General features: G+C 39.2%; 1 protein-coding gene across 1 annotated transcript in view; it reads left to right on the top strand.

The window, feature by feature from the left end:
* LOC308676264 (zinc finger E-box-binding homeobox 1-like) overlaps positions 1-12,624 on the top strand; it is a gene marked incomplete at both ends in the record, with an annotated part of 401,367 nt that overhangs the window by 338,292 nt on the left and 50,451 nt on the right. The gene's annotated exons all lie outside the window — the stretch shown is intronic.

Here is a 12,624-nt window from a genome sequence, read left to right as displayed (position 1 = left end):
GCTGACCAGGAGGAGTTAAGCTGCAAGTATTTAGAACTTTAACCCGAGCTGCATTAATCTTCTCCATTTATAAATCAGACTTTGAAGAAGGAAAAGAAAATGGCGCTGAAATGTTTTTTTTTCTAAAAGAATAAGTACAAGGACTTTGTTACAATTTAACTAATATATTGGAATTTCTTTCTCCCTTTTTTATTATTAAGATTATTTCCTTTTCTTTTTTTGGATTCTATTTTTACCCCTTTCTTTTTCCTCCGGAGTACAGAGGGAAAGCGAAAGTGATAAGAGAAAGTGATTTGTAGCAAGTGAAAATGGCTTCAAGAAGGCAGGCAGTTCCTTCTGTTTCTAAAACTTCAATTTCCTCTCCTGTCACTCAGTCTAATGTAAAACCCAGATCCCCTCCACCTTCTCCTCCACCACCAGCACTTACACTTAAAGACCTGCAGGATGCTTTGAAAGAAATTACTTTACAAATAAAGGAAGAGGTAGCTGATCTTCTTGAACTTAAAAATAGAGAGATGAGAGAAGACATTTTGTTTGCATTTCAAGGGCTGGCTGCACATGTTGAACGTCTAGATGATCGCGTGGATGAGGTTGTGGAAAAGACTGACAAACTTGAAAATAGAATTACTACAGTAGAAAATAAAATTGATAAAACTGAGGAAGAGTTGATGGTTTCTCAGTTTAAAGAGATGGAATTTGCTCTGAGAATAAGGGGGTTGAGACAAAACCCACGTGAGGACTTACTGGAAGAGGTGATCAAGGTTACTGCTCCCATCTTGGGATGGGACCCTAAAGAGTTATCAAGAGAGGTGGAAAAAATTTTCAGGGTTAACTCCTGGATAGCGAGACAGAAGAACTTACCCAGGGATGTGGTGATTTATTTTTCTAAGAGGTCACTTCGAAATGAGATCATCCAGGCCTTTTATCACCAGAAATTTCAAATTGCGGGACAAGATATTATGATTTTGAAAGAAATACCTCCTAAGATGCTGAGAAAAAGGAAGGAGTTTGGTTTCTTGTCTGATGAACTTAAAAATCAACAAATACAATTCAGATGGGAGATCCCTATTGGAATAGTGGTGAGTCATGCAGGGACACGATACAGGCTTAATACGATTGCCAAGGCTAAGGAATTTTATATGTATGTCCTGAAAGCAGGTTCACCACCATCTCCATCGCTTAAGAGAGTGGAAGAAGATAAGCAACAAGTTGAAGGTGTATCAGCACAGCTTGTTGGTGAGGCACAATTGGCTGAATCTACTGAACAGAGATTGATGTTAAAGGCTGATCCAAAAGATCAGAGAATGACACGTGCGGCACACAAACGGAGAGAAAAGGGACAACAGAAACAGAAGATGGATTCTGAGCCTATAATACAAGGCCCTGTTAGTGGGAGGGGCGCGACCGAAGAGACCAACTGCGGACCTCCAGGTGGCGTTCCAGAGGTTCCAGGTCGCTGAGGATGGTGATAAAGCTTTTGACATGGAATGTTAATGGCTTGAATTCACCACAAAAAAGAAGGAAAGTGTTTCATTATCTGAAGCAACATAAAAATGTTATTGTTTGTCTGCAAGAAACTCAAATTTGTGCAAAAGATCAAAAATACTTGATTAACTCCCAATTGGGACCTCATTTTATAGCATCTGCTCAAGATAAAAAGAGTGGAGTGGTTATCTATTTGAGAAGAGACTTATCTGCTACGTTAATTGAATCTGACCCACAGGGAAGATATGTTATTATTGAATTATTATTACAAGGTAAGAAGATTCTCATTATTGGATTATACGCTCCTAACCAGCAGCAAGGAAAATTCTACAAGTTTTTACACGATAGGCTAACTCAATTGGACTACAAATCAGTTATTTTGATGGGTGATTGGAATGGTGTCTTGGACTCAAATAAGGATAAGAAGAGGTCATCTAAAGACTCTCCTATCTATTCTAGATTGCCTAAAAGTTTTTTTTATTTGAAAGAAGACTTTGAACTAAGAGACATCTGGTGGGAGCGGAACTCGGAGGATAGAGATTTTACTTTCTTCTCAGATAGGCATCAGTCGTTTTCTAGAATTGATTTCTTTTTGGTTACTGGTGATCTTATTTCCAGGGTTAAGAATGTCAAGATTTTTCCAAGAACGTTATCAGACCATAGTCCTGTATGGATGGAATTATTTAGTGAAGATGGAATAAGAAGATCTTGGAGACTGAACGAAAATTTATTTAGATATGATGTACTTTCAGAAAAATGTAAAGATTATTTGAGAGAGTTTTTTTGTTCTGAATATGCATAAAGGAACACCGATTAATATGGTTTGGGATGCCAGTAAAGCATATATGAGGGGGATTATGATTCATATGAATAATGGTCATAGATGTAAGCAGATGCAAAAACGTAAAGAATTGGAAGAAGAGATTAAATTGAAGGAGAAAGCTTTTATTTTGAACCCATTGGATAAGAGATTAAGGACCTCAATAAATTTGTTGAAAGAACAATTTAATATGTTAATGGCGGATCAGGTTGCAACTAATTTGAGATATGCGAAGCATAATACTTTTTGTAATGCAAATAAGCCTGGGAGGTGGTTAGCCTATCAACTAAGGAAAAAACAGAGGTTACGTACAATAGAGAAAATAGAATATAAGGGTAAAGAAACGTATCAACGAAATTTGATCAAAAAGGGTTTTTTGGATTTTTATCAAAAGTTATATGCTAGTGAGAATGTACAAACCTTAGACATAGATAAATATTTACAAGAAGTGAATATTCCTAAGCTCTCACATGAGCAAAGGGCAGGGATGAGTTGTTTAATTACTTCTGAAGAAATTTTCTCAGCAATTGTTTAGCTAAAAGTGGGTAAGGCTCCGGGTACAGATGGCTTAACAGCAATTTATTATAAAACTTTATCTATAGAGATGGTTGAACCTTTAAAGGAGCTATCCAGGCTGGAGGAGAGGTGCCTCCATCTTGGAGAAGGGCTTTTATATCATTGATTCCAAAGGAGGAACAAGATCTTACTCAGCCTAAGAACTATAGACCCATATCACTTTTAAATACAGATTACAAGATTTTTGCCAAAATATTAGCTAACAGATTAATGTCAGTCTTGAAACAGATGGTTCATACAGATCAGTCTGGATTTATAACTGGAAGATATATGAAATACAATGTAAGACAACTAGTTAATCTAATTGAGTATTTGGATAAGAACAACCAAGTCTCCGCGGCGTTGATATTTTTGGATGCTGAAAAAGCCTTTGATCAACTGAATTGGCAATTTTTATTGAAAGTTGTGGAGAAAATGAATTTTGGGGATGAATTTTTTCAATCTATTAAGGCTATATATCAACAACAATCAGCACAAATTATAATTAATGGGGGACTAACAGATGCTTTTAAAATTGAAAAAGGTACAAGACAAGGGTGTCCTCTGTCACCATTATTGTTTGTTTTAACATTGGAGATTTTATTGATTAAAATTCGGGAATCAACTAAAATTCAGGGAATAAAAATAAAACAGAATGATTATAGATTAAGAGCGTTTGCAGATGACTTGGTTGTTACATTATCTCAACCGATTCAATCGGTTACAGATTTGATAGGAATTATAGAACAATATGGGAAAGTGTCGGGCTTTAAAGTGAACAATAATAAGACTAAAATATTATCTAAAAATATGACGATGAAGGAGAAGGATATGTTAGTAAAACTGACGGGCTATGAAATTGTGAAAAAGGTTAAATATTTGGGGGTATATATTACAGCTTCTAATGTGAAATTATACAAGAATAATTATGAGACGTTATGGTTAAAAGTACAAAAGGATTTAAATAATTGGAAAAAACTACAATTATCTTTGTTGGGAAAAATTGCAGCTGTTAAGATGAATGTTTTACCAAAGTTTCTCTTTCTGTTTCAAATGATACCTGTTTTGAAAAAAGATGCCAATTTGGATGAGTGGCAGAAGGGTATTAATAAATTTATTTGGGCGGGGAAAAAACCGAGAGTTAAACTTAAGATTTTGCAAGACGCTTGGGAAAGAGGAGGACTTAAGGTGCCTAATTTGAAATTATATTATGATGCAGTGGTCTTAACATTGGTTAGTGATTGGCTTAATTTAACTAATAAAAGTATACTTTATCTTGAGGGATGGGATTTATTATATGGGTGGCATGCATATTTGATTTATGATAAAAAAGTTGATAGGACTTTTAAATCCCACATTTTAAGAAGTGCTATATTGCGTGTTTGGAAAAAGTATTATTACAAGTTAAATTATAAAATACCAATTTGGGGGATTCCTGGACACGCAATAGAGGGGATATCTATGGGTGTGAATTTGGATGTGATTTCTTACAAGCAACTACTTAGATTGGAAGGGAGCGACTGGCAATTAAGGTCGCTAGTTGAGCTAAAACAAGAAAATATTGTACAATCCTGGTTTCAGTACACTCAATTGCAAGCCAGGTGGAAGTTAGTTTAGTTTAGTTTAGTTTTTATTTGATTTGTATACCGCCCTTCTCCCTAGGGACTCAGGGCGGTTCACAGGGCATATATAAATAACGATACAAAAGTTAAAAAGAAATTAAACCAATGCCCAGTTAAAAAACAATAATACAATACTAAGAACACCAATTTAAAAAACCCATAATCCCCCATCAGGCCAGACCAGCTAATTCAAACAAGTGGGTCTTCAGGCCGCGACGGAAGGTTCGGAGGTCTGATGTCATCCGGAGCTCCACCGGCAGTTGGTTCCATAATGCCGGAGCGCCCACAGAGAAGGCCCTCCCCCTGGGGGCCACCAGTCGGCATTCCCTGATCGGAGGCACCCTGAGGAGGCCCTCTCTGTGGGCACGTACTGGGTGGAGGGAAGTTGACGCTGGCAGCAGGTGGTCCCTGAGGTAACCCGGACCCATGCCATGTAAGGACTTAAAGATCATAACCAAGACCTTGAACCTCACCTGGAAGACAACTGGTAGCCAATGCAGCTCGCGGAGCAAGGGTGTAACATGGGAGCACCGGGAAACTCCCAAGACAACTCTCGCGGCCGCATTCTGTACCAGTTGGAGCCTCCGAGTGGTCTTCAAGGGAAGCCCCATGTAGAGAGCATTACAGTAGTCCAGGCGAGAGGTCACGAGCGCATGAGTGACCGTACACAGGGCATCCCGGTCCAGATAGGGCCGCAACTGGCGCACCAGGCGAACCTGGGCGAAAGCCCCCCTAGTCACGGCCACTATATGATCTTCCAGGGTAAGCCGTGAATCTAGGAGGACTCCCAAGTTGCGAGCCCTATCCACGGGGGGTAAGAGCTCACCCCCCATAGAAAGAGATGGAACATTTTGAATGTCCCGGGATGCCGGGATGTACAGCCACTCAGTCTTGTCAGGGTTGAGTTGAAGTCTGTTCCTCCCCATCCAGCCCGAACCGCCTCCAGGCAACGGGACATCACAGCGAGGGCATCACTGGGGTGGTTTGGGGTCGAAAGGAAAAGTTGGGTATCATCAGCATATTGATGATACCCAACTCCAAAACCACGAATGATCTCACCCAGCGGTTTCATGTAGATGTTGAACAGGAGAGGCGAGAGAACCGACCCCTGAGGAACTCCACAAACGAGAGACCTAGGGGCCGATCTCTGCCCCCCTGCCAACACCGACTGTGAGCGTCCCAGGAGATAGGAGGAGAACCACTGAAGAACTGTGCCTCCCACTCCCAATCCCCTGAGACGCCGCAGCAAGATACCATGGTCGATGGTATCGAAAGCTGCCGAGAGGTCTAATAGGACCAGAAGGTTGGTTTGACGCTGATGGATGAAAATTTGGTAAAACAGATTAAAGATCAAACTCGAGTGCATATAAAGAGAATTTATAATGCCTTAATAGAATTAGATTCGGAAACGGAATTGGTCAAAGATTGCATGGTGAAATGGGCTCAAAGTATTCAAGAGCCGATTCCATTGGCTGTGTGGGAGGTAATTTGGGTTAGAAATGTGAAATTTACTCAAGCCCAAAATTTAAGAGAAAATTTCTACAAAATGTTTTTAGATGGCATTTGGACCCTAAAAAGTGTCTTGCATGTATCCTAATTTACAGCCCAAATGTTGGAGATGTGGTAGTTTGGATGCTACCTACTTTCATATTTGGTGGACTTGTAGAAACATAAAAGCTTTTTGGATCAAAATTTGGTGGAACATGCAAAAGATTTTTAAGAGAAAGATAAAGTTTACCCCACAATTATTTTTACTGGGTGTTATTACAGATGGTGACACTAAAGAAATTAACTTGATGTTGAACCTCATAACAGCAGCGAGGTTATTGGTAGGGCAATATTGGAAGAAGGACTGCCTGCCTACTATAGAAGAATGGACGCTTAAGGTGTCAAACTTAGCAGAAATGGCTAAGATCTCGGCTTACCTGAAGGATCACTCACAAGAAAGATACATTTCGGTTTGGAGAAGATGGATAGATTATATTCAGAAAAAGTATGAGACCAAAAAGTTCCATTTAGCCTATGAGTAAGATTGCTATAACTTAAGTCTTTTTTATTATTATTATTACTTACAATAATGCATATATCATATGGTATTGTTATTGTATTAGTATAAGTTGGATACTTGTAGATTGTTTGTAATGATGTCATAGATGGGTTAAAGTGCATTATGTATTTGGTTATTTACATAGTTGGTTAATGTTAGATAGATTATGTTTATTTTGTATTTGTAACCCTGTATTCAGCTTTGGGAAGTGGGGGAGGGGGAGGGGGGCTCTGGAGTGGGTTGGGGAGGGGATAATATTGTAACTTCAATAAAACTTTTCAATAAAAAAAAACCTTGCCAGTGCCCTCTGGCCCCAGTGTCCAGATTTGTATACACATCCTAGGCAGGACTGGAAGAAGCAAATGCCCATCTTCACATGAAGACTTATTCAAAATATCCGTTGTTTGAAATCATCATATGAATTGAGAGGTTTCGTTGAAGAGAATAACTAATCAGTTAAAATGTCGTACCAATTTGAACTTCTACTACATATTAACTAGAGGAACTAAATGTATCTGTATAAGAAAAGTAATTACTGTAACCAACAGTTATCCATATTATTCCCCTATATCCCTGGTGGCGAACCTATGGCACGGGTGCCACAGGTGGCACGCCGAGCCCTCTCTGTGGGCACATGCGCCGTCGCCCCAGTCCTAGGCCTTCAGCTGGGTTTTATAAAAACTTTTCACTTTAGGACTCCGCCACCGTGTGCAAAAAAAGGTTCAATCAATCAATTAATTTCAACTTCTGGTGGGAAAAAAAGATCTCACAAAGTTGGAATTGATTGATTGAACTTTTTAGTCCCACCCAGTCTGCTGTTACCACTGCAGCCATGCCCACCAATGGACAACACCCATGCAATTGGCCACACCCACGCAATTGGCCACGACCACCTGGCGCCTGACGATACATAACTGGGTTTTGGGTTGCAGTTTGGGCACTCGGTGTCTAAAAGGTTCACCATCACTGCTATATGAACATTTAAGTGCAATCTGTTTCTGACTACTGACATGAATTGAATAGCTTTTCTTTATGTAGTACTCCATTACTCTCTCTACAAATAGATCTTTTTGAGTATATCCTGCAGTTGGAGTGTAATTGCCATACACTGGAAAATAAAACTGCATCTAGTGCATGGACTTCATGCAGTCCTTCATTCTAATATATATCAGACCACAGAAAATACATATCTGATCCCTGGGGGGATCTTTGCATTTGGAGAAACGCTAAGTTTATTGATTAAGATAATAATGAATTTTTGAGCTGGAAAGCCACTTGATACATTGTTGTCATTTTCTTCAGATATAAAGAATAAAGATGGTTTATGGAATAATTGTTAGAATACAATGAATTTAGTTAAATGCATTTCAATATGTTTAAAGAAATGTCTTAAAATAGAAGATAATTACATTTTCATACAATAATAAGTATAGCAAGTTTAATACAAATATTCACATGCATAAGAGTCAGTCATGTAATGCACACATATGAATATGGGGGGACATAGTAAATCTGATCTAAAATTGAATATCTATAGTAGGTTTACAGGTGAAACTCAAAAAATTAGAATATCGAGCAAAAGTTCATTTATTTCAGTAATGCAACTTAAAAGGGGAAACTAATATATGAGATAGACTCATTACATACAAAGCAAGATAGTTCAAGCCGTGATTTGTCATAATTGTGATGATTATGGCGTACAGCTCATGAAAACCCCAAATCCACAATCTCAGAAAATTAGAATATTACATGCAATCAATAAAACAAGGAGTGTAGCTAGAACAATATCGGGCCTCTGAAAAGTATAAGCATGCATACGTACTCAGTACTTGGTTTGGGCCCCTTTTGCAGCAATTACTGCCTCAATGCGGCCTGGCACGGAAGCTATCAGCCTGTGGCACTGCTGAGGTGTTATGGAAGACCAGGATGCTTCAATAGCGGCCTTCAGCTCTTCTGCATTGTTCGGTCTCATGTCTCTCATCTTTCTCTTGGCAATGCCCCATAGATTCTCTATGGGGTTCAGGTCAGGCGAGTTTGCTGACCAATCAAGCACAGTAATCCCACGGTCATTGAACCAGGTTTTGGTGCTTTTGGCAGTGTGGGCAGGTGCCAAGTCCTGCTGGAAAATGAAGTCAGCATCCCCATAAAGCTCGTCTGCGGAAGGAAGCATGAAGTGCTCCAAAATCTCCTGGTAGACGGCTGCGTTGACCCTGGACTTCATGAAGCACAGTGGACCAACACCAGCAGATGACATGGCTCCCCAAATCAACACAGACTGTGGAAACTTCACAATGGACTTCAAGCATCTTGCAGTGTGTGCCTCTCCATTCTTCCTCCAGACTCTGGGTCCTTGGTTTCCAAATGAGATGCAAAAGTTGCTCTCATCAGAAAAGAGGACTTTGGACCACTGAGCAACACACCAGGTCTGTTTTTCTTTAGCCCAGGTAAGACGCTTCTGACGTTGTTTGTTGTTCAGGAGCGGCTTGACAAGAGGAATACGACATTTGAAGCCCATGTCCAGGATCCGTCTGTGTGTGGTGGCTCTTGATGCACTGACTCCAGCCTCAGTCCACTCCTTGTGAAAGTCCCCAACACTTTTGAATGGCCTTTTCCTGACAATCCTCTCCAGGCTGCAGTCATCCCTGCTGCTTGTGCACCTTTTTCTTCCACACTTTTCCCTTCCACATAACTTTCTATTAATGTGCTTTGATACAGCACTTTGGGAACATCCAACTTCTTTTGCAATTACCTTTTGAGGCTTTCCCTCCTTATGGAGGGTGTCAATGATGGTTTTCTGCACAACTGTCAGGTCAGCAGTCTTCCCCATGATTGTGATTCCTACTGAACCAGACTGAGAGACCATTTAAAGGCTCAGGAACCCTTTGCAGGTGATATTGCTTAATTAGCTGATTAGAGTGGGACACTTTGAGCCTAGAATATTGCACCTTTTCACAATATTCTAATTTTCTGAGATTGTGGATTTGGGGTTTTTATGAGCTGTACGCCATAATCATCACAATTATGACAAATCACGGCTTGAACTATCTTGCTTTGCATGTAATGAGTCTATCTCATATATTAGTTTCCCCTTTTAAGTTGCATTACTGAAATAAATGAACTTTTGCACAATATTCTAATTTTTCGAGTTTCACCTGTATTTTCAGTCTCACCGGTCAAAGTATTCTGAGAATAACATTTTAGATATTCCTATGGAAGGTAAATTAGGAAGAAACTTGCTCAATAGCTGTAATCCAAATTAATCAACTGTTGCTAATTTTTGAAGAGAAGTTTACTGATCTATACACCCTAGTACATTTTCTGATAAGTCAAGTTGATCTGTATCCCAGAAGGTCTAGGACAGGGTTAGAGTAGGGAAAAGGGGAAAAAGAAAGAAAAGGCGTTGACTTATGAATACCTTTGGTGCAGTAGAATAAGATAACATCAAACCTATTTTATTTTCAGATAATACTATAAACTAGCCATTTCTATAACAGCAAACCTATCTAATCAGTAAAACCCCAAATCAAAGTTTCATTTTTTCCACCTCAAGCACAAAGTCCAGAAGCTGTTTCTATGTAATTTCCTTAATCAAAGCAGTCAATTTAACCATCTCTGCTAACTCCATCAATTTTTGCAGCCATTCATCCATTGTGAGAATCAAAGTGTCCTTCCATTTTTGTGCATAAAGTAATCTTGCTGCCATCAACATATACAGTATAGCATCAAAGTTCCGATTTTTCCCAAGTCTTTTTCCATTAAAACCAAAAGAAAAGTTTCTGGTTTTATCTTTATATTCACTTTGAGAATCTTCTGTATTAGGATGCGGATCCTACTCCAATATTTATTTGCTTTGTCACATGTCCACCATAAATGATAAAAGGTCCCTTGTTTACATTTGCATTTCCAATGTTCATTTGAAATACCTTTATACATTCTTGACACTTTATCTGGTGTTAAATACCAATGATACATCATCTTATAGAAGTTTTCTCTTAAATTATAATTTGGTGTAAATTTTAAAACCTTTCATCCACATATTCTCCCATTGTTCAAGCATTACATTATATTCAAAGTTCTTTACCCACTGAATCATACAATGCTTTACATATTCATTTTCCAAATTCAAATTCAATAATTTATAGACCTAGCAATAATATATTCATCACTACCACGCAATAGCATTTCTAATTCATTTTTCACAAAGTCAAACCCATAACTCTTTTTGTCTGATTTAAATCTTTCTTTCAATTGTAAATATGTAAACTAATGGCAGATACGTCCTTCTGATTCTAACTCCCCTTTAGATTTGAGGATAGGATCACCAAAATTCAAATATATTATTTGACCATAAGTCCACCAGTTGTATTTTTGTATTTTATATTATAAACTAAGAAAAAAATAAAAAAATAAAACACGGTTAGAACATAGAACATAAACCAGACAATCCAGAAATGGCAAACTATGATAGTTCTACTAGATATTTAGTAATATTATTACCAAGAACAATTAATATTATTGGTCTTGTGTACTGTACCAATATACACAAGAGAGACTAACAAATTTGAATAACATTGGAGTAGTTTAAAATATAGGGAGAGAGGCAATACACTAAAATGTAAAATACAAATTTACACTGGGATAATGTGATACAGATATAAACGATACCATACAGCCCTAGAAAGGAGTACACTTCTATAGTGAATGTTAAGGTGTTCCATTTTAGGATGTTCAGAAATGCAAAGGTTAATTAAGAAAACTGGCAGAGAAGTCTGGGAAAAGCAAGCAATGAAGACACAATCAGGAGGTGGGTTTCACCTCGCAGATGAATGTTGATAAGAGTGCAGGCTGGGCCCCATTTTATCTTTGTTGTTGTACATTTGTCTTTTCTCTTTCAAGGTTATAAAAACCATGTAAGGGCAAAGCCTCAGCCAACAGCAGCCAGGCTGAAATCTGGTGAATTGAGGTACGGGTAGCAAGCTAAATTCTTAATGAGGTGCTGGTGCTGGTTAAGGGATCTAGCCTCTAAGTACACTGAGTGTTCAGGTTACTGGAGGAAGGAGATTGCCACTTACCTTCTCCCTAGTAAATCAGTGGCAGAGAAGACTTTTCTCAAGTGAAGTACCTGGTGGCAGCCTCTCTAGTCAACTTGCGTCATAAGGTGTGGGGAGGAGTGAGCAGCAGGTTTTAGGTGGAGGGTTTGGCAACCCCTGGGAGAACTAGCAAGAGACCAAGCCAACAGATCGCCTCTGTGTATGTTTGTTTCTGATGTCTGCTGCCTGCAAGTCTTTTTTGTCACTCACAGCATAAGGGCGAGTTTACCATCATCTTGTGATGATTATGGCGTACAGCTCATGAAAACCCCAAATCCACAATCTCAGAAAATTAGAATATTGTGAAAAGGTGCAATATTCTAGGCTCAGTGTCCCACTCTAATCAGCTAATTAAGCCATAACACCTGCAAAGGGTTCCTGAGCCTTTAAATGGTCTCTCAGTCTGGTTCAGTAGGAATCACAATCATGGGGAAGACTGCTGACCTGACAGTTGTGCAGAAAACCATCATTGACACCCTCCATAAGGAGGGAAAGCCTCAAAAGGTAATTGCAAAAGAAGTTGGATGTTCCCCAAGTGCTGTATCAAAGCACATTAATAGAAAGTTATGTGGAAGGGAAAAGTGTGGAAGAAAAAGGTGCACAAGCAGCAGGGATGACTGCAGCCTGGAGAGGATTGTCAGGAAAAGGCCATTCAAAAGTGTTGGGGACTTTCACAAGGAGTGGACTGAGGCTGGAGTCAGTGCATCAAGAGCCACCACACACAGACGGATCCTGGACATGGGCTTCAAATGTCATATTCCTCTTGTCAAGCCGCTCCTGAACAACAAACAACGTCAGAAGCGTCTTACCTGGGCTAAAGAAAAACAGATCTGGTCTGTTGCTCACTGCTCCAAAGTCCTCTTTTCTGATGAGAGCAACTTTTGCATCTCATTTGGAAACCAAGGACCCAGAGTCTGGAGGAAGAATGGAGAGGCACACACTGCAAGATGCTTGAAGTCCAGTGTGAGGTTTCCACAGTCTGTGTTGATTTGGGGAGCCATGTCA

Source organism: Vipera berus, assembly GCF_964194415.1.
Source record: "Vipera berus genome assembly, chromosome: W".
Taxonomy (NCBI): Eukaryota; Metazoa; Chordata; class Lepidosauria; order Squamata; family Viperidae; genus Vipera; species Vipera berus.
The sequence above is the reverse complement of the archived record's forward strand: the minus strand, read 5'-3'. Positions and strand labels throughout refer to the sequence as shown.